At 44.0% G+C, this 26,258-nt stretch overlaps 1 long non-coding RNA gene across 1 annotated transcript in view; it reads right to left on the bottom strand.

The window, feature by feature from the left end:
- Positions 1–26,152, bottom strand: part of LOC308582932 — a 211,818-nt gene extending 185,666 nt beyond the window's left edge. The window contains exons 1-4 of the long non-coding RNA XR_014005945.1: positions 26,060–26,152; positions 24,092–24,242; positions 23,385–23,821; positions 22,456–22,513 (exon numbers count right to left, since the gene is read on the bottom strand). This is a non-coding gene — a long non-coding RNA (uncharacterized lncRNA). The remainder of the gene's footprint in view (positions 1–22,455; positions 22,514–23,384; positions 23,822–24,091; positions 24,243–26,059) is intronic.
- Positions 26,153–26,258: the final 106 nt, after the last annotated feature.

Genomic DNA, 26,258 nt, shown 5'->3' with positions numbered 1-26,258 from the left:
GGTGACTGGGGGCAGCCGCCAAGACCACATAACACCGGTCTTGAAAAACCTACATTGGCTCCCATTACGTTTCCAAGCACAATTCAAAGTGTTGGTGTTGACCTTTAAAGCCCTAAACGGCCTCGGCCCAGTACACCCGAAGGAGCATCTCCACCCCCATCGTTCTGCCCGGATGCTGAGGTCCAGCGCTGAGGGCCTTCTGGTGGTTCCCTCACTGTGAGAAGCAAAGCTACAGGGAATCAGGCAGAGGGCCTTCTCGGTAGTGGCACCCGCCCTGTGGAACGCCCTCCCATCAGATGTCAAAGAGATAAACAACTACCTGACATTTAGAAGACATCTGAAGGCAGCCCTGTTCAGGGAAGTTTTTAATGTGTGACATTTTAATGTATTTTTAATCTTTGTTGGAAGTCGCCCAGAGTGGCAGGGGAAACCCAGCCAGATGGGCAGGGTGCAAATAATAAATTGTTGTTGTTGTTGCTCCTGCTGCCAGTACAACTAATGGCCAGCAATGATAGAAACAACATTATGAAGACCACAGGTTCCGCATCTCTGAGGTTGTGTGCTCAACACAGCAGGCCTAAGACTGGAATTTCCAGGCTCAGCACTAGGGTGGCTTTAGACTGGACAATGGCATATTGGTAAGAATATACACCTGTGCCTTGCATAGTCACTTTTTAATATACCTCATGTAACAATTGAGAGTTCAATATCTAGGAGCTACAGCCATTCTTCTCTCGTCCCAGTTAGCTTAGCAGACCATTGACTTTAATAAGGCTCTGCCCAATATAATTCATGTTAATTTCTCATTAGCATGGACATCATTATCATATTTCGTTAGGTCAAGGTTACAGAAATGTTACAAAACGCACACTTAAACTCATTGGTGCCAGCCAATTTTAAGACCATAAACTAAATGATACATTTTGATAGCATTTTGCACTCCATGAAGCAGCTTCTGCATGAACATCTCATCACACATTACCATTGTTCATATCAATGAGGCTCGCCTTTGTTGGGAACAAGCTGTATCATCTCTTTCTTCTTCTCCCCACCCAAGTTCTTGTCTAGTTCCATGCTGGAGGTCTCTGGTCTTCTTCAGGCTTCCCGCCAAATTCCATTTCCATTGGATGAAGGGATGCAAGCAGGGACACGCCCCATCCCTTCCACCTTCCCTCAAGTCACTGTTTCCACCGCCCTCCACAGGGAGAAGGAACAAACCTCTGCAGCAGTGAGACTGCTCAGCTGGAGCACTCACACACTGTTTCAAACCCAGGAAACAGAAAAGGCTCCCTGCTTCAGAAGTTGCCTCTCCAGCTCATGGAGGGTGACAGGGAGAGCAACAGGGATGGAACTATCATGTTCAACCCCACTCTCTCATCTCATAAACACCTGACTGGGGCTTATGAGAAGGCCTAAAACAAATCCAGATCTCCCTGCACATTCAGCTTCCTAAGAAAGGGGGAAGTGACCACAGTGCCAAACGTTAGTAATAATTCCTATAATTGTACCACTGTACGCGGGTGGCGCTGTGGGTAAAACCTCAGTGCCTAGGGCTTGCCGATCACATGGTGGGCGGTTCGAATCCCCGCGGCTGGGTGAGCTCCCGTCTTTCGGTCCCAGCTCCTGCCCACCTAGCAGTTCGAAAGCACCCTTAAGTGCAAGTAGATAAATAGGTACCGCTTTATAGCGGGAAGGTAAACGGCGTTTCTGCGTGCTGCGCTGGTGCTGGCTCGCCAGAGCAGTTTCGTCACGCTGGCCAGTTCGAAGTGTCCTCGGACAGCGCTGGCCCCCGGCCTCTTAAGTGAGATGGGCAAACAACCCTAGAGTCGGACACGACTGGCCCGTACGGGCAGGGGTACCTTTACCTTTACATTACAATGGTTAAAAGCTGGTTATTTATTTATTTCATTTGCATATCACCTTTCTGCCAAGGCACCCAAAGAGACCATTTAAAAATGACAAAACAAATAAAGGGTATAATATAGGAAATCGGCTTTGGGGGATTGGGAAAGAACTGTTTAACTGGGGCAGGTCCTGATGTTGTTGTTACCTGCTCCCCCTTACTCCTTTCTTCCTTCCCCCAGGGCAGATGGTTTCATTTAGCCCAGTGTGGGGACAATCTGGCTGGAGCAGAGAATGGAGTGGTGGAACGATTGTCTCCTTCCCATTCTCAGCTCTCCCATGCCCCGTGTTGACCTCCCTTTTAATCTGAAGAAAGTAGTGCCATGTTTTAGCCTTCTTGATTTTGAACCACAGTCAGACCTGGTACAAAGAAGTCTATACAACAGAGGTAGCCCTCCAGATGTTGTGGACTGCAATTCCCATCAGCCCCAGTGTGTCCTATGGTCACAGATGATGACCATAGTAGTCTAAAATGCTTGAGAGCGCCATGTTGGACACCCCTACTATACAACACTCCTTGTTCTTCTCATCTAAAAGTGGAACGTACTGTGGAACCATGGGGCTTTGCCAAACCTTCTGTGCATCTCCACAGGATTTACCCATCTGTCTACTCTTGTCATTTCCAGCCATGCAAGTGGGGACAGAGAAGCATACTAAGCTGCCAAAATGTGGTTTGTTCAGCTCTGTTTGCTGTAGCCCTGGAGATGCAGGACTGTCATATGTGGTTGGAAATGCACTCACTGGCAAACTACTACTGGTATTATAAGCAGATTAAAGGAACATCTGGTCAGGTACTAAGCACAAATGGATAATATCCCTGGAAGACAGGAGTATTGTTAACATGCTCTTTGCTTACACAAAATGGCTCTTTCTCTCAGATTTTGTATAGGGAAGCATTTGACAAGAGACAACAATAAGGTCCTGATTAATGGCCTTTGATAGCTAATGGCTAATTGAAACTACTGGAAATACCATTACATCCCACCTGCCTGGGTGGAACATAGAAGAGCAGAGTTGTTAAGACTTGAATTTAAGTCTGGGGCTGGCTAGGGAAGACTGTTAACACATTTTTGGCTGGCTGAAGTGGCATCTAGGATACTAAGGTGTTGGACTACTTTCAGATTAGGACTGCCTGAGTGCATGCTCACTTGCTTCCCATCTGCTCATCCTGTACATTTGCAAATGAATGGTTGTATTCAGCTACATCATACTCAGAGTAGACCATTAAAAATCAATGCACCTAAATTAGTCATGTCCATTAGCTTCACTAGTAGGACTAGCATTGAATACCACTGGAACAGTTTATATAGGATGCCATACGTTTCTGTTACTCTCTCAACACCAGGTGCCTCTCATCACAAGGTCTCCTGGATCATCCTACCACTGGAAAAAGTGGGGAACACAAAATAGTAACATGATATAAACACAGCCTCTGGAACCATCCTAATCTGTCATCTACAGATAAAAAGGTAAAGGGACCCCTGACCATTAGGTCCAGTCGCGGACGACTCTGGGGTTGCGGCGCTCATCTCGCTTTACTGGCCAAGGGAGCCAGCGTACAGCTTCCGGGTCATGTGGCCAGCATGAGTAAGCCGCTTCTGGCGAGCCAGAACAGCGCACGGAAACGCTGTTTACCTTCCTGCCGGAGTGGCACCTATTTATCTACTTGCACTTTGATGTGCTTTCAAACTGCTAGGTTGGCAGGAGCAGGGACTGAACAACGGGAGCTCACCCCGTCGCGGGGATTCGAACCACCGACCTTCTGATCAGCAAGTCCTAGGCTCTGTAGTTTAACCCACAGTGCCACCCACGTCCCTGTCATCTACAGATACCACATTACAATACAAAAGGGAACAGGTGGTTCTGTGGTCTAAACCACTGAGCCTCTTGGGCTTGCTGATCAGAAGGTCAGCGGTTCAGATCCGTGTGACAGGGCGAGTTCCCTTTGTTCTGTCCCAGCTTCTGCCAACCTAGCAGTTTGAGAGCATACCAGCACAAGTAGATAAAGAGGTACTGCTGTAGCAGGAAGGTAAACGGTGTTTTCGCGCGCTCTCATCACGGTCCTCTGTGCACCAGTAGCGGTTTAGTCATGCTGGCCACATGACCTGGAAAGCTGTCTATGGACAAACACCAGCTCCCTCGGCCTGAAAAGTGAGATGAGCACCACACCCCATAGTCGCCTTTGACTGGACTTAACTGTCCAGGGGTCCTTTACCTTTTTACCACAATACAAACTGTGAGCCTGTATTCTCACAACTGGATATTTCCATTCATCTAGCTGGAATACTGTGGAGAGATCCAAATGTCTCTCCTGTTGCAATTAGTCCTTAAACCCAGTGCTTTTTTTCTGAAAAAAATGTTTAGGGGTACTCTCATTTTCCTACTCATATTGAAATACTGCCCCTCAATGAGGCCAAACTTAGATTCACAAAATGTTTAGGGGTATGCATACCCCTGTGTCCCCCCATAAAAAGCACTGCTTAAACCCATCATTTCCATGAAGTCTTTCTTCTGTCTCCTTAGTCCTCCAAACGTATCCAAAACATTAGGTTACAGCCTTCATTCATATTCATTCCTAACTGCTTTGCCCTTTCCCATCACTGTCTCTTGCTTATTACCTTTCCTTCTTCCCTCCCTCCCTTGCCTTAGTGATCCAAATGGAGACTGTAAGAGCCTCAGGACAAGGACTTGTCTTTGCCTGTCAAACTCTGTAAAATGTCGCATAAATGGGTAGTGATGCTATATCATAATGCACTGTCATTAACCCTATCCCCAGTGTGAAAAATGGACAGTAGCATGAAGAACTTAGATCAGGATACGGCGCAAATAAAAGCTATTTTCTGTGAAGGGCAATTATACTGCTGGAAAAAATGGCAAACTCTGGCTAGACAATCCAGTGCAATATATCATGTCCACAGGGAATAGTACATCCCTGAAACTGGTGATAAAGCAAGGGGGTTGTTTACTTGTGCAGTGAAAATGGAATGAGGAGCTAAACACAGTCCTCTTGCGAAACTTAAAGAAGGATGTTTATTACCCAAGTAACTAGGTATCTGTGCTGCTTGTTGTGGATTACCATAGGCAATTATATACAGGGGTAATAGGTTAAACTCAGAAGAGTTTCGATATCCTGCTGGGACAGTATTAATTAAAGAGATTTTAAAGCAGGAATTAAAAAGTCGAGATAAAGGTATAAAGAGGTATGGGAATACAGGAAGTCGTCAGGCTGTTGCGTTCAGGATAGTGTTACTCAAGGCAGTTATAACAGAATTTAATTTACTGTTTAACCCCTTTATTAGACGGGCTGCAGAGTGAAGCACATAGTCATCTGCAGTGCGCAAAGCCCACCACAGAGATCTGCAGCAGAACTTCATGGAGAAAGAGCCAGTGGCTCCACTATGCCACTCTGTGGCTTCCAGCTAACGATTGGAGCTGCTGAAGCAAGGAATCCAACGTGATGTTGCACAAGCAACTAATGGGTAGCAGACAGACCGCCTCCCTTCTTCCTGGAGCATCAGCAGGGCCCTGATCTGGAATATATACTAGTTCTTTCCTCCTCCTCTTTCATAGGGAAAGGGAAATGCCGTTCTCCCCAATGGGTGCTGTATCTTCTAGTCTGGGCTCAGGCCCACCACTATTTCTGCTCCTGGAAGTGATAGTGGAGGGTCTGGAGCAGAGTTGAGTGCCCACTTGAGAGCAACAGGCCCTTTGATTCTACAGTCTCCTTTATGGAGAGTCTTTGGAGGTGGCAGCCCAATCTGGGCTGTATCTAGCAGTGAGGCACTGCTGCTCTTCTGCAGGGACCTCTTCGGGTTTGGGGTTTGGGCACAAGCTGGTCCTGACCTAATCATGCCTTGTAGAAGCAGTAATGCAGCTAAGCTAGGGCTTCAGGGACACCCGTCCCAGTCTGACACAACCCAGACGTTGGTGCAAAATAGATATCAAATAGCATGGGCAACACATTAACAGTGTTAAATGATATGGTTTTCAGTATGGAACAATTAAGTTTTCAAGATGGCCGGTGCAAAGCCAGGCGGCAGCTTGCTCAAAGAGTGGCACCTGGACACCTTTTGACTGACCTTGTACCTGCAGCTTAACACAGTAAAGTCTGCCCAGGCATTAAATATTGCTGAATGGGAAAGAGAAAATTGAAAATATGTGAGCCTGGAAAACAGCATGTATGTGATTTGGGGCAAAAGCACTCTCTCAGCAGTGATATCATGGAATTTCAACAGCAGTACCTTCAAGGTCCATAGGCATTGTCCAGTGGAGAATGAGAGGAAAGACCTTAATACCCTCCCCCAATAATCTTTCAATCACAGTCACTAAAGATGCCATCCCAAAAGGAAATAAAACCAAGCCCCCTCTGACATCTGCCCCTATAATTCAGGATCTGGTTCCAAGAATGAAGAAATTATTGACAGCATTATGATTCCCAAGGCCTGCATCTTTCCAGCTTTTAAGGTTCTGCAAAATCACTTTGACCTATTTTAACATTCAGACACTAAAGGGTAAGGGAAGATATAACAACAATGACATCCTTTTTGCGTTCAGAACATTTCACAGTATTCCTTACAACAACCCTGAGAGGTAGGCAAATATTTTCCTCATATTGCAGATGGCAGCTGAGGAATAGTGTTTTGGCCAAGTTTGCCTACTGAATTTGTAGCTGAGGTTTAGTCTGATCCAAAGACTTTTTGACTCCCAGATCACATTCTCACCAGTCACCATGTTTCTACAACGCTGATAGATGCTAATCTGTGTTCAGATAAAGAGTGTACTATATCAGATAATAATATCTGTCATCTTCTTTACAGAGACAAATAGCTTACATGCCAAATATCAGCTCTTGGGGGCAAGGCTTTATCTCAAATCAGATCTTTCTGGATTTGTGTTAAGCTAAACAGTTATGCAACAGTTATGCCAAAAACCAAAATCCTCTTTGTCTAAAAGCAAATTTATAGCCCTTCAGCTGGTAGAGGGGTTTAGTGCACAGTATTACAACAACATAACCTGAAGTCTAAAAAAAGAAAAGAAAAGAAATTGTGCCCTTGGTATCTTTTGTTCATTGTTAAGACTAATTTAAGATTGCAAGAGAGGAAGGCAGACTGGTTAATTGTTTAAGACCTGGGACTTGCAATACTGCTCTCAGCTCAGACAAAAGGAAAAAGTGATGGAGAAGATCCAGGGAGAACAGAGAGCACTGAAAAATGTAGAGGGATGTTGGGAAGATGGGAAAGTGGACATGGAGCAGGTTGCCTCAAAAAAAGGGGTTACTCTGCATGACCAAAGACATGCAGGTCCTGGATGATATTGAACAGGTTAGCTATCTATTACTTTTCATTTAATTTTCTTTATTTATATACCACTCAATGCCAAAATAGAATTCCAAGAGGTTTACAAAGTGTAAAAACCAGATTATACAAAGCAGTGAAATACAAATGTCCATAATTAAAATATACACAATAAAACAGTACATTAAAACAATACAGCAGCTGAAAAGTTGAGAGATATAGTAGTGCCTGGGTAAACAGTGTATCTTCAAAAGCCAGTGATAGGCCAATGCAGATGCGGCGTATTTCAGCAGGGAGCACATTCCATAGCACCAGTGCTGCTACTGAAGAAGCCCCCCCTGTGTTACCACAATGACTTATAACAACTAGCAATTTGTTTGTGTCTCTGTGTGATTTTGTTTCCTATGTCCATTATTCTTGCCACCTCTGCTTTTGCAATAGTTTCGGTATCTTTGAATTTGCACTCTGAAAGGAACTGAAATCTGACCCCTTGGGGGAGGAGACACATATTCCTGCATTCCAATAGCTTGGGTAAAACACCTACCGGCACTTCTCCTCAGTTTCCCCCTTCTGCAAAATGGAACTGTTATCCTCAGGTGTGGCTTGTGAAAATTAAGCAGCCTTTGCAACATTTGGGAGATGCAAGGAGCTGGTGCAGTCCTTTGAGAATGCAAAGTTCTGAGTCCTAGCAACAGTTCAGGTATTCTTGGATTTAGTATCTTAGACACATACTGCAGGTTTTTTATCTGCTGTTTGTCTACTGTTGTGTGGCGTGTTTGAAGTGTGTAAAATTAATTACTTTAAAAAAAGAAGAAGAAGAAGAAGACTACTCCTGTGGGGAACGGGAAAAGCAGAAAGTCTGAGTTTAATTCAAATGCAATGGAAGAGAGTGATTCTACAGAGAGAAGTAGGTACAACAGAGTCACTAATGGAATTTTGCTGTTTCCCCACTGCAGGGTGTGCGGGACAATGCTCTCTGCCATGCACTGACTGAAGGAAGGTCAGAAGAGCTTTTGTTAAAGCATTATGTACATTCTGGAATGCAACGTGTGTTTTGTGTTGTGTGTTTTGTTTATGTATTCTATATTCAGCTCAATATCTTTAATTTAGTGAGTTCTATACCATGACACAGGGATGTGGGTGGCGCTGTGGGTTAAACCACAGAGCCTAGGACTTGCCGATCAGAAGGTCGGTGGTTCGAATCCCCGTGACGGGGTGAGCTCCCGTTGCTCGGTCCCTGCTCCTGCCCACCTAGCAGTTTGAAAGCACGTCAAAGTGCAAGTAGATAAATAGGTACCGCTCCGGTGGGAAGGTAAACGGCATTTCCGTGCGCTGCTCTGGTTCACCAGAAGTGACTTAGTCATGCTGGCCACATGACCCGGAGGCTGTACGCCAGCTCCCTCGGCCAATAAAGCGAGATGAGCACCACAATCCCAGAGTCGGCCACGACTGGACCTAAGGGTTAGGGGTCCATTTACCTTTACTATACCATGACACAGGCCCTACTACGGATTGTTGAAGTAAAGAAAATGGAAGAGTACATTTTTATTCAATACAAATAAACAAGGACTATAATTCACACACACACACAATCATAAATATAAATACACAACATCAATATAAATACACAATATAAAGGAAGAAACATAGCTATCAATAGTAGTGCATCTGCTCCACATGCAGAAGGTCCCTGGTTTAATCCTCAGCATCTCCAGCTGGAAGTGTCCCCTGCCTGAAACCTTGGAAAACCAATGCCAATCTGCACAGATAATAATACTGCAACAATGCAGGTTCCTGTGTTCCTAAATCTAACCTACATATTCCTATTTTAAATAAACTCCAAACTGTTGACTCAAAGCAGGCATAAACAGTAGCAATAATTAATACAGTAATATCCTGCCATTCAACCGACTATGTCATCATACAACAGAGAAGTAATTAATTTTAATCTCATAGCCAACCTTCAAAAAGTCAATAAAAGGTTGCCACGCTTCCTCAAATTGAGCTTTTAATTGTCTCCCGTCCCTAAATCTCATACCTTCAGTTAGTTTAGAGAACTGTACTATTTTCCATGTACAAATTGTTAATATTTTCTCATTTTCTGCTATTTACAATTTGGCTGCTGTGAAAGAAATTAGTCAAGAAATAATCTTTTTTAAAAAGCAATATGACCATCGTCACATTCAAAAAGCACCTGTCATCCTATGAATGTATCTCTCTACTTGATTCTAAAATTGTTTAACTCTGGGATACTGCTACTACATATAGAGTTAATCCACTGAGACACTGCCAGGACAGTGATGGCTAATCTGTGTCCCCTCCCAGGTGCTGCTGGACTACAATCCCCATCCTCCCTGACCATTGGCTATGCTGGCTGGGGCTGATGGGAGTTGGAGTCCAACACCTGGACAGCCACAGGTCAGACACCCCTGTTCTAGAACCATGCTTTCAAAATATATATTTATATTCTCAGTATATCTTGTATTGAGTCTGACTATCAAACCCAGAACTGTCAAGGAGGGGGAACCTGTGTCCTTTCAGGTGTACAAATCCCCATCATCCCTGGTCATTGACTATAATAAGGTTCTTTCCTAACCTTGAGATCCTTTAACAGGAGGTGTCAGGAGATGAACATAGAACCTTACACAATCCAGGTCTGTGCTCTGCAATTGGGTTGCAGCCACTTATGATGCTAGAAACATATTTGGAAAAGGTTGCTGATCCAGGAAAAGCTGAGTTGTCACTTAGGCGTGCTGTGAGACATCCACATGGTCTCTACAATGCACAAGAATAACAAGATAATTGGAAACTCAAGACTGGCTTCAACATGGATTTTTTAAAAGGAGAGAAATATGAACTGGCACATAGAAAAAGGCACACTATTAACACCCAGGAGATTACACGGCAGAAAACTAGCATGATTCCTGGCATCTGCTAGAAAACCCCAAGCCTCAGGCTGAAGGGTTGATGTGCATTCCCTAGTAGTAATACCTTCCTCTCTGGTTCATTAAATGCAGGGGATGCTAGCAAGGAGCTGGAATCTTTGCTTCCAGAGCCAAAATTGCCCAATTGTGACATCCTGCATACAGAGGCAGGTTATTGCCTCCTCCAAGTGGAGCAGTGGAGGGGAGTACTTCATTTTGTGCCCAGGCGTTAGCTAAGGCAAGGTGAGAAAGGAACAAGGGAAACCAAAATGTCTCCAGACACTGGGACATTTGCTTGTTTTCTACTGATGGCTGTTCCAAGCTTGCTCCGCTGCCAGATTGTCCGTCTGCAGGGTGTTCTAACAGCATATTTGTGTCCCTGCTGCTTGTGATGCTGGCAACTACTCAAGGGCTATAACAGAAGCTATTAAAAAGATTGCTCTCAATAATTTAAAAGCCAGCTCTACAGCTTAATAAATTCAGAGTTGGAGGGGGATCCTTTCTTAAGCACATGCAATTAAACAAACAGTCCTAGACTCAGCTGCTTCGCACAAAGCACTCTTGCTGGGAAACCTTTTGTACCAGGAACTGAATGCCACCGTGAGCTTTCAGGAACGGGCAGTAGAATGAAAAATTATGCACGGTGTGGAAAAAGTGGATAGGGAGAAGTTTTACTCCCTTTCCCATAGTATTAGATCTCAGGGCCATACAACGAAGATGAATGTTGGACGATTCAGGACAGACAAAATAAAAGTACTTCTTCACAAAACACACAGGGCTTATCCACACTTCCCCTTGTCCCGCTACTTTTCCCTGAAGACAAACCGCTCTTAGAACTCAGTTGGAGCAAATGGCAATTTGGGTGGTGCCCATTAGGTCTAATAGGGTGCAAGGCAGAGAGGAGGCCAACAGAATGGGGAACCAGAGCCAACTAATTCTAGTCTGGCCCTCATCCACCCCCCCTACTGTGTTCTGATAATGGGAACTCTAAGACTACAGAGAAGGAAGCTAATAGCTAGTGCTATAGTATCCCTTAGGTTTGGGAAAGGTACTCACTGTGTGAGGAAATCTTGCATTGGGTCTGCCCAAACAGCAGCAAGAGTCAGGGGAACTCAATAGTTGTTTTTCTTACGTATGAACAGCAACACAACACCTAAGTTAGTTGCTAGCTGCTACAAAGGCAAAACTAAGGTTCCTACTGACTTATGGAGGCAGCCATGTGCAGAAAGGAGAGGGGAGTTTCAACTACACATCACACATGTCTCTTAAAAAGAGAGGCCATATACATTTCGAGTGCCACACCCTGGACTGGATGCAAGTAAGAAGGCAGGCAGACTGCGGTTCCACCAAGGGCAGACTGCGGTTGGCAGGGTAGAGCCATGTTTGGCCAAATGGAGAAGCTTGCACTGCCTTGGGCTGAAAATGGTTCTCCACCTTACATCCTGTGGAATTCAGATATCCTTTTGGGAAATGTTCAGTCCTCTGCACATCTTCAGCAGTTTGGGAACAGCCAACTGCTACATTTGTTCATTTTTGGCTATGCTTTTTCTCATTAACCTCCAGCACATTGAAACCTGAAAGCGGAGTTTTGAGCTCCAAGCCCAAGAGCTTTCCAATTTGAATTCGCTGTTGCCACCTTGGAAGCTGGGGCCTGAATTGCCTTTGAAGCAGGTGGGCTTGTTGGCCAGTTCAGCAAGAGAAGCAACAGCTACGCACGAACCTGGCAGCTCAGACATGACCAGAATGGGGAAAGATGGAGATGCTAGCGCAGCATGCAGGCACCACAGAGCCGAAGAGCATTTGCTCCTTTCTGCTTGGCAAGGAAACCCTGACAGGCCCAATCAGTCTGGATCCAGATCTGAACACAAAGCCGCTGGGTCTGCCTTGATGCTCTTGTTGCGCATTTCTGTGCTGCTTCCCTGCTGTTGCACTCTGTTTGCCACCAAGCCTTGACAGCTCCCCCAACCTCAGCAGGGCTCTTAATGTCATTTCAAGGACTGGCCATTGGAGGCTGAAGCTAACTAGCTTGGCTCATTGTTGTCCTTTCTTTGGGTTGCAAAGCTTTGGCACAGGAGAGCTCATTTGTATGTCATTATGATGCATTCAAACCCTACTAGCTTGTGCCTTTCAGAGCTTCAATCCCAAATTAGAAAATAAAATGTGTGCCTTGCACACAGGGACCTTTTGTCACTACCTCTTGCCTTCCATGCCAATGTGTCCCTGTAGTTTGCTTATGCCACATTTGCAGCATAAGGCCTGACTGGAAAAAGACACTCCGAAACAATAAGGGACAGGCATCTGTGCCTAAATGTGTGCCATACAGACTCCTAGATGGTCTCAGTCCCTGAGCCAGCAGTGGAAAATTGGGATGCTTACAGATGACTTGTTTACTGAGCATCATTCTGATTTGTTTGCCTGGATGTTACACGATGCCGCGTCAAGCAAGTGTACAGTGTTCTAATGTATAGCCCCATCACTTTCTTTATTGCAAAGTGGCCAATCTTTCGGGGGCAGCAGGTTTGTTGTGTAAGACCTCCAGATCAACTTTAATTGCACAACCTGAATTTGCCGGTATGTTATAGAATCCCACCTGATAATAGCGGCCATCTGGAAGTGCCCTTGGGCTCATTTGGACATATCAAGAATCACAAACAGTGGGTTTTCCCCGCCAAGCATTTCCTGAGTTTGGAAACTCCCAGGTCTAAGATCCAGCTCTCATTCTTTTTTCATTTGGCGCCTTGAGGAACTCCAGCTTTTGTTTTGGACCCCATCCCACCCTTATCCTTATAAGTTGAGGCTTCTACAGGCTGAGCAAGGTGACTGAAGAGACATTGCCAAAGAGGGATGTTAATACAGATAACATAAATCTGCAGCTCCACTCAGAAGTTCGGTCTTGTTGAATTCAGTGGGGCTTGCTCACAGGTCTGTGGGTTTAGGATTGCATCCTACGTTTCCAGCAGGCTGCTACAGCATCTATTCAGCAGCGCCACCTTTCACCCTGGCTGAGTGAGCTGGCAGGCCTTAGGAAGGGGCAGTTCCTCCACCACCACTACTTTGGGATTGCTCAGGTCCTCTTTATAATAGCTACCCTATACTAATTGTTCTCTGAATGATGATCGGACATAATAAAAACAGTATTAGATCACAATTCCACACAGATACAAACAGCAGCACTAACAAAACAATCACATTAAAAAGTAAAAAATAACACGTATCATAAAACCAGCCATTAGGAGCATGGAATTTTAAATAAAAAGGCGTTAGCATTAAATGGCATTAAAGTGAGCGCCAGACGAAGCCCTCCTGGGTTGGCACTCCATAAGCAAGGGGCCACTGCTGAGAAGGCTTTCAGGGGTGAGTCAAGAAAGCATATGGAAGAGAGGGTGTGAGCGCAGAGGAGATACATCATTGCACAGATGCCATGTGGATGGCAGAGGAAGCCTGAGGCCTGGGGAAAGCCCACCCCCCTCTTTTTGGGCAATTTCACCCGCAGGGTGCTCATGCTCTTTCAGATGAATCTCTACAGCAATTGACGGGGAGTATTTCAATCAGAAACCCATCTCCTTTAAGGACTGCTTTGGGGGATGAGCTGGAAAAGCAACCAGCAATCTGCTTCCTGAGGTGGAACAATAATGGGGCCAAGGAATCCTGTTGGAGAAAGAGCAAGCAAATCCCTCAAACACAGCCTGGAGCAGGGAAAACAACAGTACAGCCTCTTGAAGTGCCAGCCAATTCCACTCTCAGGCTCTCTACAATAATAACAACTCTGCCTCCTACTCTACTCTCCCCTGACAATCAGCTAGTGAGGAAACATTATCTTATCCGTGAACTGGATTCTAAACCACGGAAGATGGAGCCCGCTGAACTCTATGTACTTGTGTCTCTGTATATTACTTTGCTCCCCTCTGATTAACTGGTTTGGTACAAAGCCGTTTGAACGCTCTAGCATTGCAATAGCATCACGAGGAATCAAAAGCACATATCAGAATGGCCTTGTCTATGTATGCACTGATAAGGTCTGGCTGCCGTATATGTGTGGAGAGAACTTAATGAATCCAAATAAATGCCTTTAGCACACTGGGACCCACAGGCTGCTCTGGTAAAAACAGACTTGCACAATTCGTGACCTCCTCTTTCACTCAAGCCAAATGCAATTCACTAGCTGTTGTGGCCTGTCAGGGGCTTGACAACTCTGTCCCCTAGCCCATTTTTGCAGACTCGTTCAGGCAGCAAAGCCAGGATGGTTACTTACGCTGCACCTTTACCTATGTCAATTTAGAAGTCCTGTTGAATTTAGTGGGGCTTACTCACAGGAACATGGGGTTAGGATTGCAGCCTAGGTTTCCAGCAGGCTGCTATCACCTAGTGGCAGCAATTCCATCAGGCTGAAGCAGGAAAAGAGAAGCAGGGCCACGCCATCGGCCATATTGAGTTGCCAGCTCCTTTTCGTTCCTCCTCTCGCTGAACTGTTTCCATCCCAGTGGGTTGTTATAAGAACTATGCATCTTTAGAACTGTTGCCTGAATCTGCTTTTTAAACTCTCCCTCCCCATCTTTTTTTTCTTTTTGTGTTTTGGCTTTTTGATTGCAACCCCGGGAGCAGGAAGGAAGTTTCCCCCCCTTTAAAAATAAATAAATATGGGAGCCTTTTCTGCTGAAGAGTGGATTAAAAATGCTTTTATTAAATTAATTAATGTCAACTGAGCAGCATTCTATCACTGTAATTACTTGGAGAGGGCAGGTGAACCGACGATAGCAAGAAGAAAAAACTGCAGGACTAGGGTGCAGCAGAGACTGACAATTGCTTCCTTGCAGAAGCGTGGGCCTTGGGAGGTGGCCCAGCAATCCCTACCCCTGGTGCCAGCCCAGTGCAGAAGCCTGTTTACTTCCATCCAACAAAGCAAGCAAAACAAAACAATGAATGAGCAATACAAAACAGCAAAACAAGCAATAGACAACCATGAATCTGAAACAAATGGGGGGGGGGGATTCCAGAGTGTCTATTTGCAGATGTGGTTCAATCACAAACCAGCCAATTCAGGTTGAGCAATTATAGTTGACTGCTGAACAAACCTGATTCCTCACATTACTGGACTCTTTGCAAAAAGGAAAGTGACAGGGAAATGTAGTTAGAAAGACAAAGGTCAGAGTGGGGAACTGTGTGTGCAAGCTAGAAGCAAAGCTGCAGGTTGAAACCTGGAAGAAACAGAGTCATGCCTGATTCCTGTTTGACTCCAAGGCTGTGGCTGAGAGAAGCAAGACTATCTTGGGGGTGTTAATGCATTTAGCATGAACTCTGGAGGCTAAGTTTGGTCAGAATCGAGTACAGTATACACTTCCAGGGTTAATGCTAAATTACTTCTGGTAAATGAGCTACCATAGTTGCTAGAGGGGGCATGAAAATTTGGGTCCTAGGTGTTTAAAACCTATCTACCCATGTACTATCCGAAATAGGGGTGCATTGGTTGCCAGATGTGATATTTCCCCCCCCCTCCCAGCTCTCCTACCCACTAGATAAGTCACTGCAGGCCTTTTAAGTCATTCTTTGGGCTTTGCCTGAACTCCCCGAGTTTGGTCCCAGTGGGGTACAGGAGATGAGCAAAGCCTTGAGTGTGTTCTGTATTGAATTCAGGGTCTTCTTTGGTTGTCCCAAAGGGCATCCAATGGTTTGGAAGGAAACTCCTCCAGGAGAAAGATTATCACCCACCATTTATCAGCCTTTGCTAACCTGGTGCCCTCCAGATGCTTGCCACCATGACTCCCAGAAGTCCCAGCAGGCACACCCTTGCTGGGACAGGCCAGCTGCAGAAATGATGCATTCTATTTTTGAATAGGATGCAATGCCAAGTCGCCATGTCTTGTTTTCCCTTACGCTTTCAAAACCAGTTTCCAGTTCTCCTCGTTTGTGCCGTAGCAAGCTGCAGCAGCCGCAGCAGTGTGCTTAGCCTGGTAAATAATGCATACAGTCCTCACCGCTATGCAGACAGACAAAGGCAGGTAGTGCATCAAAGAGTAATATTGTACTGCAAATTGCAGCGTAATAGCAGTAATTTAGTGCCCTGTAGGTGATCAGGGATTCAGAAAGTACCGTAGCCCTATGATCTGTGCTTACTGGCAAGGTGACTGGAGGCATAGCGTGGAGTTTGACCTTTGGATTGTCTCCAACCTAAGCGAAGCCATAAAAAATTCACAAGACCATGCTGTCTCCCAGAAAATGGGTGGTGGGCCAGATAAATAGGTTTTTAGTTAGCATACTCGTATGGATACAGTGAGAGGATGAGATAGGGAGGATCCACACAGCATACAATGCACATTCTATATCCATCATCTCCCAGTGTATTGATCTATTTATGCCCATGCAGCTTATTCTAGTAAGTGCACAGAGATAATAGAAAGAAGAATTGCTCAAGAATCAAGTTAGTTAGATAAGGACTGGGCCTAGAGTGGCTGGAGGTTTGTCTAGATTATTTCCTATTACTTGCAGGCTTGACTGAGAAGAGAGTTTTTCCATTAGGGCTCTGGCAGGGTGCTAGCTGGGGGATTTTCTCAATTAATTTCACAAGCAGGCATATGGATAATGATCTGTCAGTGTGCATGTGGGTGGTGGAGGTGAAATTTCAGCCTGCCATGGCTTCATGGACTGGAGGGCATTAACATTCTTCGCCAGGTTCCCATTTTCCAGCACGTTTGTCGCTGTTGATCATTCTGGTAGTAGTCATCCTGAGCTGGAGAAATGATATCAGGAGAAATATGCTATTTTCAGGCTCCCTACTAACTTCTTGATCAGAGGCAGCTGGAAGCGCCGAGCCATGCGTTCCCATGGAGCTCAGCAAAGAGACCTGGAAGGATGTAATCACTCGGCCCATTTAGGAAATACAAAACTACCCTGGGTTTGCAAAAAGCTGTCACTTTGCATTTGCAGAGGGGGCTTTGGTGTGCAGAAGCCCCTTCTGGTCCTCCAATTTGCCGTACTCCTCTCACACCACACCAAGGCTTCTTCCACCAAAAGTAGGGGAGGTGTCACGGTGATTCCTGGACTCTTATCACTTCAAGCGCAAACCTCAGATTTCAATGCTTCTTGGTGGGGGAGCTGGGGTGGGGTGAGGAAACCTGCATATCCAAAACTAGTGTTATTAGGCACAAGCCTAGCCTATAACTTTTCTTTGTGACATCTGTTTTTTCTACCTACGGGAATATTAATAATAAACAAGATTTCATATGGAGGGGTATTCATTTAGCCAGCCTGCTGCCTAAAGCGGCAATGTCCGGGAACAGTTTTATCACTTGCTGTTCATGGGATCCACATATGAGAGGGCCTGGCATGGAGAGAAGGAACCGGTAGCTGATTATTTTTGCATAAATTGGACAAGGGGTTGCTATGCTGGATTTTTGGCAAGGAAGAAGCACAACTGATCACTGCTTCGTGTTCATCCATTTGATTCACAAAAGTCTGAGATGGGTGGAAGCTTTTATGTGGCTTTCGTGGATTTTACTTCAGTATTTGACTTAATAGACAGTGCCAGTGGTCATTTGTGGGAGAATTAATCACATACCAATATAGGTTACCTTATTCACATACTTGATTGAAGACACCGAGCTGTTTCTTTTATTAGACAGACCATTTGTCCTTGCTTCTATGAAGCAAGGAAGGCTTGAGACTGGCAAATTGAAACTCCCTTGCTTATCTGGTCATCCTCATCCTATTTGGTATATATTATACATATATTAGGTATATTTTCTGCACTTTTGTATATAGCCGAAGTCATTCAAACAGCTCAGTCCTAAACATGTTTATTCAGAGTTAATTGTCCAGAAGATTGCAGCCTAAGAAAAACATTTTCCCGCATTTGCAATTCACATGAAAATCCCTCACTGAACAAAACGTACATGCCACACCAGCAATGGTTTTCTTCCATGCTGCATATATACCATACTTTTAAAATATGTGATATCCCCCAAAGAATTCTGGGAACTGTAGCTGACCTCTCACAGAACTACAATTTCCAGAACCCTCCATGAAATATAGTTCCCAGATTTCTTTGGGGGAAAACATGTGCTTTCAGTGTATGGTGTGTACTCTGAGGCTCATGAACAATGTTCAGAGCTGACGTAAGGGTCTTCCTGGACACAGAATCATAGAATTGTGGGGTTGGAAGGGATCCTGATGATCATCTAGTCCAACCCCTGCAATGCAGGGATTTGCACCTGTCCCTTACAGGGATTGAATCTGCAACCTTGGCGTTTGTGAAGTTGTTACTCATCTGTTCTGGAGGATCCAGAGGCTTCCCTCCAGAAGGCACATCAGTAGTGAATATGCAGCGCCCACAGATGAGTCCCAGACAAAAACAGATGCATATTCATCATACGCCCATACTTCTGATTCCTTAAATTGTCCCCCTCCTAACATGATGTGTGTCCCACTCCCACTGAAATACAAGGACGGCCATCCCTGCCATATATCTTTTTTAGAAGCTTTCAGTGCTCACCACATTCCAAACATGCAAGAGACAAAACCTCATCAAAATGAGAAGTGTGTGTTGACAAGCGTGATGAGCATCAGCCCTGGCTGTGGAAACACGTCTTAAGAGAATTGCTCATTTCGTGGAACCAGGCAGCCTTGTGGTGGGTGTACTGATTAATTTAATTCTAATTAATTCTGTAATCTCAAGCTGTTTCGGAAATCTGTGCATAGCTGTCAAGGTGGAAGCATGGAAGGTGACACAGAGACAAACCAGGGACTGAGTTCATGGGGCTTCTGTATATTTATGTCACTTGGAGAAGACATCAAGAGCAGTGCCATCCAGCCTGCAGGACTCTGATAGCGTTTTCTGCCATTCCCATACTCGTTGGACACACTGAATGCACATAGCCTTGGGCAAGCCATATTGGGAATGCAACTGTATTTGAGTTAATGCCTCCCAAGACTTAATAATCAGTGATCAGACTCTTTCCTGGACCTAAATGGCTAGGGCTAGCTGGCCGCAGGCGAGATTACAGGAGGAAAGCAGAAGCGGAAGAGCACACAAACACAAAACAGTTATAAGAACAGGGGATTGTAGTGCAGAAAGATAATTACAGCATCTGCCCTGAACTGATTGAAATGCTTCACCTACCCTGTTGGCTAGGTGGTAAGGATTCACACACTCCTGCCTGTGGCGCAGGTCTCATTTTTGGTCCCCTGCCACTTGAAGATTGGCATATCTTTTGTTCTTCATTTGGTCTTCCTGAAGGAGTCACAGCTAAGAGCTGAGGAATGGCCGTATTTCTTCCTTGATGGCCCATCTCCAGTCTTCTGTCACATTGAATGTTTCAGCCTCTGACCCCTGGGCATTCTCCCAGCTACCTGGCTGCATTGCGATTACCTGGACAACGCCAGCTGTCTATCAAGACCCACCTGGGTCAGAAATTCTTAAAAGGGAACTGTTGCCATACCATCCCTTGTCCCCCACCTCACTGGAAGACCCAAAGCTGATTGCAAGCAGCTGCAGGAGGAAAGATAGGCTCGGACTAAACTGTTTTAATTTTTTTGAAACAACCTTCTGCCCCCTCCATTCATCCTGTTATTTCAGTTTAACTCTTAATAAACTTCACAATTTTGTAGTTTTGTGTGCATTTCTACCAGATCCAAAGGGAATTTGAATGTGCAGCCCATTTTGGTGTTACACTACATGTGGGTATAATTGTTCTTGTTTTTATTTTGATTACGTGTTCTGTATTTTGATTAAGTATTCTGTGTTTTTATATTGTGATTTTATCCTATGAACTGTCCTGAGACCTGCGGGTATAGGGCAGTATACAAATTTTAATAATAATAATAATAAAAATTTTAAAAAAGCACCACCACAGAATAGTTTCTCAGCCCTTATTTTTTTAAAAAAGGGGGCACTCTGAGCATGTGTAATTTCACGTTTTAAGCTCACTTAAATCATAGCATCATCATGACTCCAGAAATAAACAAAAATAAAGTTTGCTTCAGCTGGCCTGATGTTAAACACATTCACTTTGGGTTGGGCCCAATTTTAATAGTAGATCCACTAAAAATGATTAAGACATGACTAACTTAGGACCATTAATTTTGACAGGTGTGTACTCTTGAGTACAACTCTTAGGAATTAACACCATTTTATATTAGTAAAAGGCAACATGTATTTAGGGTAAAAAAATTAAAAAATAAACTTCTGTAACAATGTGCATTCCTGACCAGCTGATCCCTGAATAGAATTGAAGAAAGGATTCTACAGTGACCAGTGTCAGTCCTAGTAAGCCTCAGACAGACCCAATGCTGGTGTCAGACCTGTTTGCTGCTGCCCTCATAAACTACTGTTCTCTGGGTAGTCATTTGGAAGGCCTCCAGACTCTAAGGCCCAGGGCTTTGAGCCAAAGTTCCAACTCTATCAACACCACTGGGAAGACTAGGCAGAATATTGGCTTTGTAAAAAAACATATAAAGGGCAATAAAAACAATCCCATCACACATCCTTCTGCTCACCCCTCTTCTCACTCAGATCTATTTATACAGCTTCCACTACCTGTATTAAAACACCAGCCATTGGAAGGCTGTTGCCAACGCACAGAGGATATTTAGTCATTTTTCATGTCGTATATATATACATTTTTAAATACAGGATTTGCAGTCCTTGCGCACCACAAAATTGCAAGCTATTATTCAAGAATCAAGACAGAAAGAGGCAAGTATTCCCCAGCACCAAAACAGCAACAATCACCTCTATACCTCCACCACCTATTTATTTACTAGTATGTCATGGAATGAACAGTAACTTGAATAACTTTGAAAAACACATTTCAACAACAGGAGCCATGTTATCCCCAGGCAAAGGGCAAAGGTTCCACTTTGGGGCTGACCTGGAAAGAATTGGGCTAGATGAACATAGTGTTTGCTGACTCCTAAAGAGGCAGTGACAGAAACAACCAAATTAGACCATTAATCATTTCTACAGCTGTAGAAGCGGTCCCTTTTAGAATTGTTGCAACACAGGAAGAAGTACAAGAGAGTCCTGCTCTTCTCATTCCCACCCCATCCCAGGATAGGACACAATGGCTGCAATCCTATACACACATGAGTAAGTCCCACTGAACTTGGGGTTTACCTTGGAACATACATGTATAGGATTGCACTGTAAAGTGTGTGTGTGTGTGTTTTACAAGGGATGGTAAGGGAGTTCTCCGTCACCCTTGAATCAATATGTACTTTTCTAAGGCAGAAATTTTGTTCTGCAGGATTGATGGATATTTCGTCCTATCGAAAGCCATGACAGATGGGCTGCATTCAAACCTCTATGCATTTTTAAATTGCATTTACACTCAGCTAAACAAACAAGAATAGTGTCTGAAGCAAAACTGTATTTCTTTTTATGCCCCTCTCTGCATACTATGCTTCAAAAACACCACTGGGAGCCTCAGCTGGGTTTTAGCTTTGAGCCTGCTGCGTTCCCCCAAAATGCATTTTATTTTAGCCCAGCTTTTGCTAGATTGAGAAAATGCTACAGATTTTCCCATTATTTATTAACCAAAAATAAATCAGAAATGGGAAACCCTGGATCTGCTCCATGTAGTGAGTTCTCTACCACTATTCTGCAATCTTTCAGCCCCATCTTATGCATGTTGCCAGAAGTCTTCCTGAATTTAATGGGACTTACTCCAAGGGACGCTTGCACAGGGCCACAGCCTCCAGCTGCTTTCAGATTGTAGAAACATCATACTTCAAATCATGAACTTGGTTCAGACAGACCTTAATCCCAGGCAAGGTTGCAAAGGTTCATGGCAGCAAAAATAACATGAAATGGCACACATAATGCAAGAATACTGTGGCACCTAGCATTCAGGTAGCAAGCATATTTCAAGTACACATAGTGCATCATCCTAGCAGCCCTTACAACAACCCTATAAGTATTATAGTATAAGGTAATATTATGATTTCCATGCTGCGTATAGGGAGATGAGGCCAAGAGAACAGCTGGCAGATCTAGACCTACCTAGCAAATTCAAGGTTAAAGTGAGCTTTGAAGCAAAGACTACTTGGTTCACTGCTCATACTGAGACACTACACTTGTCACCACCACCACAGTCCACTATTGTCTGCCAACCCAAATTCAGGGGTTTTGGTTCAAGGACCTCCAGGTGCTGCTGACTTGAATAAAATTGGACTTAGTCATTCATTTATTTAGAGGTTTCTATACCGTTCCTCACAAAAAATGGTAATGGGGTGGTTTACAAAAAAAAAGAAAGATAATAAAACATACCGTAATACCTACTAAACAAAACAATTCTCATAAATTACACAAATAGCATAATTTAAAAGCAGTTCAAATAACTTACCGTAACCCATCTGCCACCAGAAGCCAGCAGGAAAAGGTGGGTTTATTATACCAGGTGTCTGAAAAAATGCAAAGTTGGTGGGGAGGTCATTCCACAGACATGGAGCCAGCACAAAAAAAGGCTAGCCTCTAGTGAGTACATTTAACATGGGAATAACCAGGAGAGCTTCTTCCTCAAATCTTAATAAATGGGCAGGTTGGTAAGGGAAAATACATATGGGTTCAAAGCCCCACACATTGGAGGGTGTTCACATGAGCACTCTCTCACAGTCAATGTTTACTTGAGCTCCTTTCCCACTAATGCTGAACAGAAGGTGGAAATCCTGCCCCCCCATGCATTCACTGAACATTTGGTGGGATTCAATATGAACACTTCTTGTCCAACCTCTTAAATCTGGCCTCTGCCATGAATTCACTGGGTGGCTTTAGGAAAGCCACTCTTCCTCAGGCTCATTCCCCAATATGAAGATAATGATACCCACCTAACAGGATTGTTATAAGGATGGCGATGATACAATAGCCAGAACCAGCCCAATATACTTTTTCTCCCCAGCCCCTACGATTGCACCTCCAGCCACCTAGGTTTAGACTTTACAAAAGTCTATGTGGAAACAAAGTTTCAAACATCATTCAATGCAGGTTTTTAAAGCTCTAACTAGAGAGTCCAACCGAGCAAAATGAAAAAATAAAAATACTCCTTTCTCGCAAGAAAGTCTCCCAAAAGGCAGAATTGCTGTGGAAAAGGAAGAGCCCCAGCAGTGCAGCCTGATGGTAAATGGAGCTCCTTGCTCTCAGTTCTAGAATATTCTTGAAACAAGAGTACTGTAATAATTAAAAACACTCACATATTTATTTTAAGTATGCTCCTCTCTTCTTATGGATTTGAGTGACCCCCTAGATAATAACAACAAGAATGTAAGGGGGACTCACCCTTTGAAATAACTCGATAAGCCAGGCCTGTCCTGAATCCCTTTCCTGCAGCTCTTAGTCAAAATGGCTTCCAAAGGCCACCATTCCTCCCCACCCATCTGCACACAAGAGCTTGAAAGCGTTGAACCTCCTTAAAGTAACAGGTCTACTTAAGCCATAGGGGTTACATAGGTACAGGTTTTGCTTAAAGCAGAACAGCAAGCCCTAAATGACAAGCCTAGAAGAGAAAGCGAGCTGCATTTAAACCTGCATTTGTTTCCCCCCAAATCCAAACAGAATTAAAAGGGTGGGTTGATATTACGTTTATGGGCAGGGGGGAATTTGTGAGGGCTGGGGAAAATTTCCCCATATTTTATATGTTTTAAAAAATGTCCTGCTTTGGTAGGAGAGAATACATTTGGTGTTGTGGCTCGCTGTTGCTTGTTCAGTGCAGAGATCTATAGAGGGGAACAGAAACAGAACAAAAAGAGAGACTAAGGTTCAAATAAGATGTGACATTAAATGCATTGTTCCATTTCACATGCAGGTTTTTAAAAATGCAAAAAGCTGCATTAGCGGTGGTAGGAATTATAATGATTGGGACTGCAGCAGGCATAGGGTTTTCCTGCTAGCCTTTGAGGAAAATTCCTCTACTAAAGGCAGTGTTGGCTTTAGGGAGTAACCCCCCCCCACCAATAGGGAATTCCCTCTTGTTGCAAATGCCACACCTTTAGAAAAGAGCTTTTCCTCAGGACCACAGCAGAGGAGAAAGATGTTAACTTCCTACTTCTTGCCTGCTGCAATGCTAAACACCTTCAGTTTCCTCTGATATGGTTTTGCATTTTTGAAGTGAACTCCTGAGTCCTGCCTAGTTTGGCCCTAGGGGGAGGCAAAGAGACCCTGTAAGGTGGAGAAACGGAGAAGAGGCAGGTGGGGTAACATACGAGGTAGAGAGATCTGTGATGCTGTAGAGATGAGAAAAGAGTACTATGGATGAACAGAGAAATGGAGTCAGAAATACAGAGAAAGGAAAAAGGGAAATTTTTAAAAGGAGGTTAGAGAGACCTATGAACTGGGGAAAGAGTAAAAGGGAGTAACAGATGAAGAGCACACAGAACTGTGGCTACAGAGAGGGAGAAAATAAAGGAATGAAGGAGGCTGACAGAAATGTTGGTGCAGAGAAAAATTCAGTTAACAGAAAATGGACTAAAAAAAAACCTAAGCACTTAGTTGAAAATGTGACATTGTCCCAGTAGTGATATAGCACTGTGGCCCTTTTGAATTAATAAACAGGTAAAAGTGGCCCTCAAAGTGATTTGTGCAACCTTAAGAACTACATTTCAGTATCATCCCTCCCTGTTAAATTTCAAGCTACTTATCAATTCACTTTGCCTAAACACCTCTTCATTTTCTGTACCCTAAGCAGTATTGTTGCCTTCATCTTCCTTTCAGGTTGCTTTGCCACCCTCCGCTATAACGCAGATGACTATGTTCCGCCCAAGAACACAAAATGATTGTATTTCAGTAGCAGCTTGTGTTGTTTTGGATAGATTTCACAGCCTTACCCAAAGGTGCCTCCTTGTCTAGTTTAATTATAAGACTCATAATTTTGGGTGTTTTCTAGCTGCCTGAAATTATAAGAAATATGCTATAAGTTGGTGGGGAGTTTGGTTTTCTTGTAAAAAAATACTGTTTAGAACTCTGCTTTCCTTGCACTTGGGGTGGGAAAGATGCATGCTGTGCATACTAAAGGCTCACAAGCAAAAAAAAAAGACGAAGAAGCTGCTAAAATCAGAGTTTTAATGCAGTCTTGTGAGCTTTTAGAACATCTGAAGTTTTAGTCATTAGCATTTTTTATTATTTGCTCCATTCACCTTGCCGCAATTATTGTTAAGGAACCTAATATTATTGGTAGTTCAGCAACCACTTCAATTATGGGTCTTGGTAAAAGTGGTATCCATCTTGATGATTAATAATTGAACACTACATGATGTCAACCATCTCTCTCCATATCTATGCTGCTATTCTCCAGCTACATGATTAAAAATAATGGATTGATGAAGTTAGCTCTTAATTGGCTTCTAAACTTGCTGGAACCAGGGATTAAAGAGATCTGGCACCCACAAACTCCTAACACTATGATTTTCCCCAAAGAATCCTGGGAACTGTAGTATGTTTAGGGTACTGGGAATGGTAAATATGTGAGAAAACTACACTTCCCATATTTTGGGGGGAGAAGTCATGTACTTTAAACGTGTCTTGATTGCATTTTAAATATATGGTGTGGATCTGCCCCACTAGGGACCATAAAAGCATCCCTCAACACCACACAATTGTTTTTAAAAGGATACGACACAACCGCATCCTCAAAATATTTTGCATTTTTCCGTTCTGACAACACCATATGAGCCCAACACCATATTTAGTAACACATTATAGATACTATTTTTTGTATGAAGGAGTGAGCCAGCTAAAAGATGAAAATCGTTCTCGTTTCATGAGATAAAACGAATAGCGGGGGGTGTAGGAAGATGTAGGTGATAACAGAATCGCCAGGCAGAAATAAGGTAACAATCCATGCCATGCCCTCCCTCCCCCAGTAGCGAATTCGACTTATTCGAGGTATTTAACTGCGGCAGCATCTATCAGTCGCCGAAACGCAATGCTGTGTAACATTTCCAAGCCCTACCCCTAACTTTTTACTCGGCGGCTCTTCTGCCGGCCAGAAACCTTAAACACAGAAAGCCTCTCCTTAAGCCACGTCTCCCACTAAACCAGAATTGCTTTGCCCTTCTCAAACATGGCGGCGTGCACGTGCGCGATGGAAAGCGGAGAGAAAGGACCGGAATACCCGGGGCAAAGATGGCTAAGGAGGCTACTCGAACCCCCGCCCCC

Source organism: Podarcis bocagei (assembly GCF_964188305.1).
Source record: "Podarcis bocagei genome assembly, chromosome: 3".
Lineage (NCBI taxonomy): Eukaryota > Metazoa > Chordata > Lepidosauria > Squamata > Lacertidae > Podarcis > Podarcis bocagei.
The sequence above is the reverse complement of the archived record's forward strand: the minus strand, read 5'-3'. Positions and strand labels throughout refer to the sequence as shown.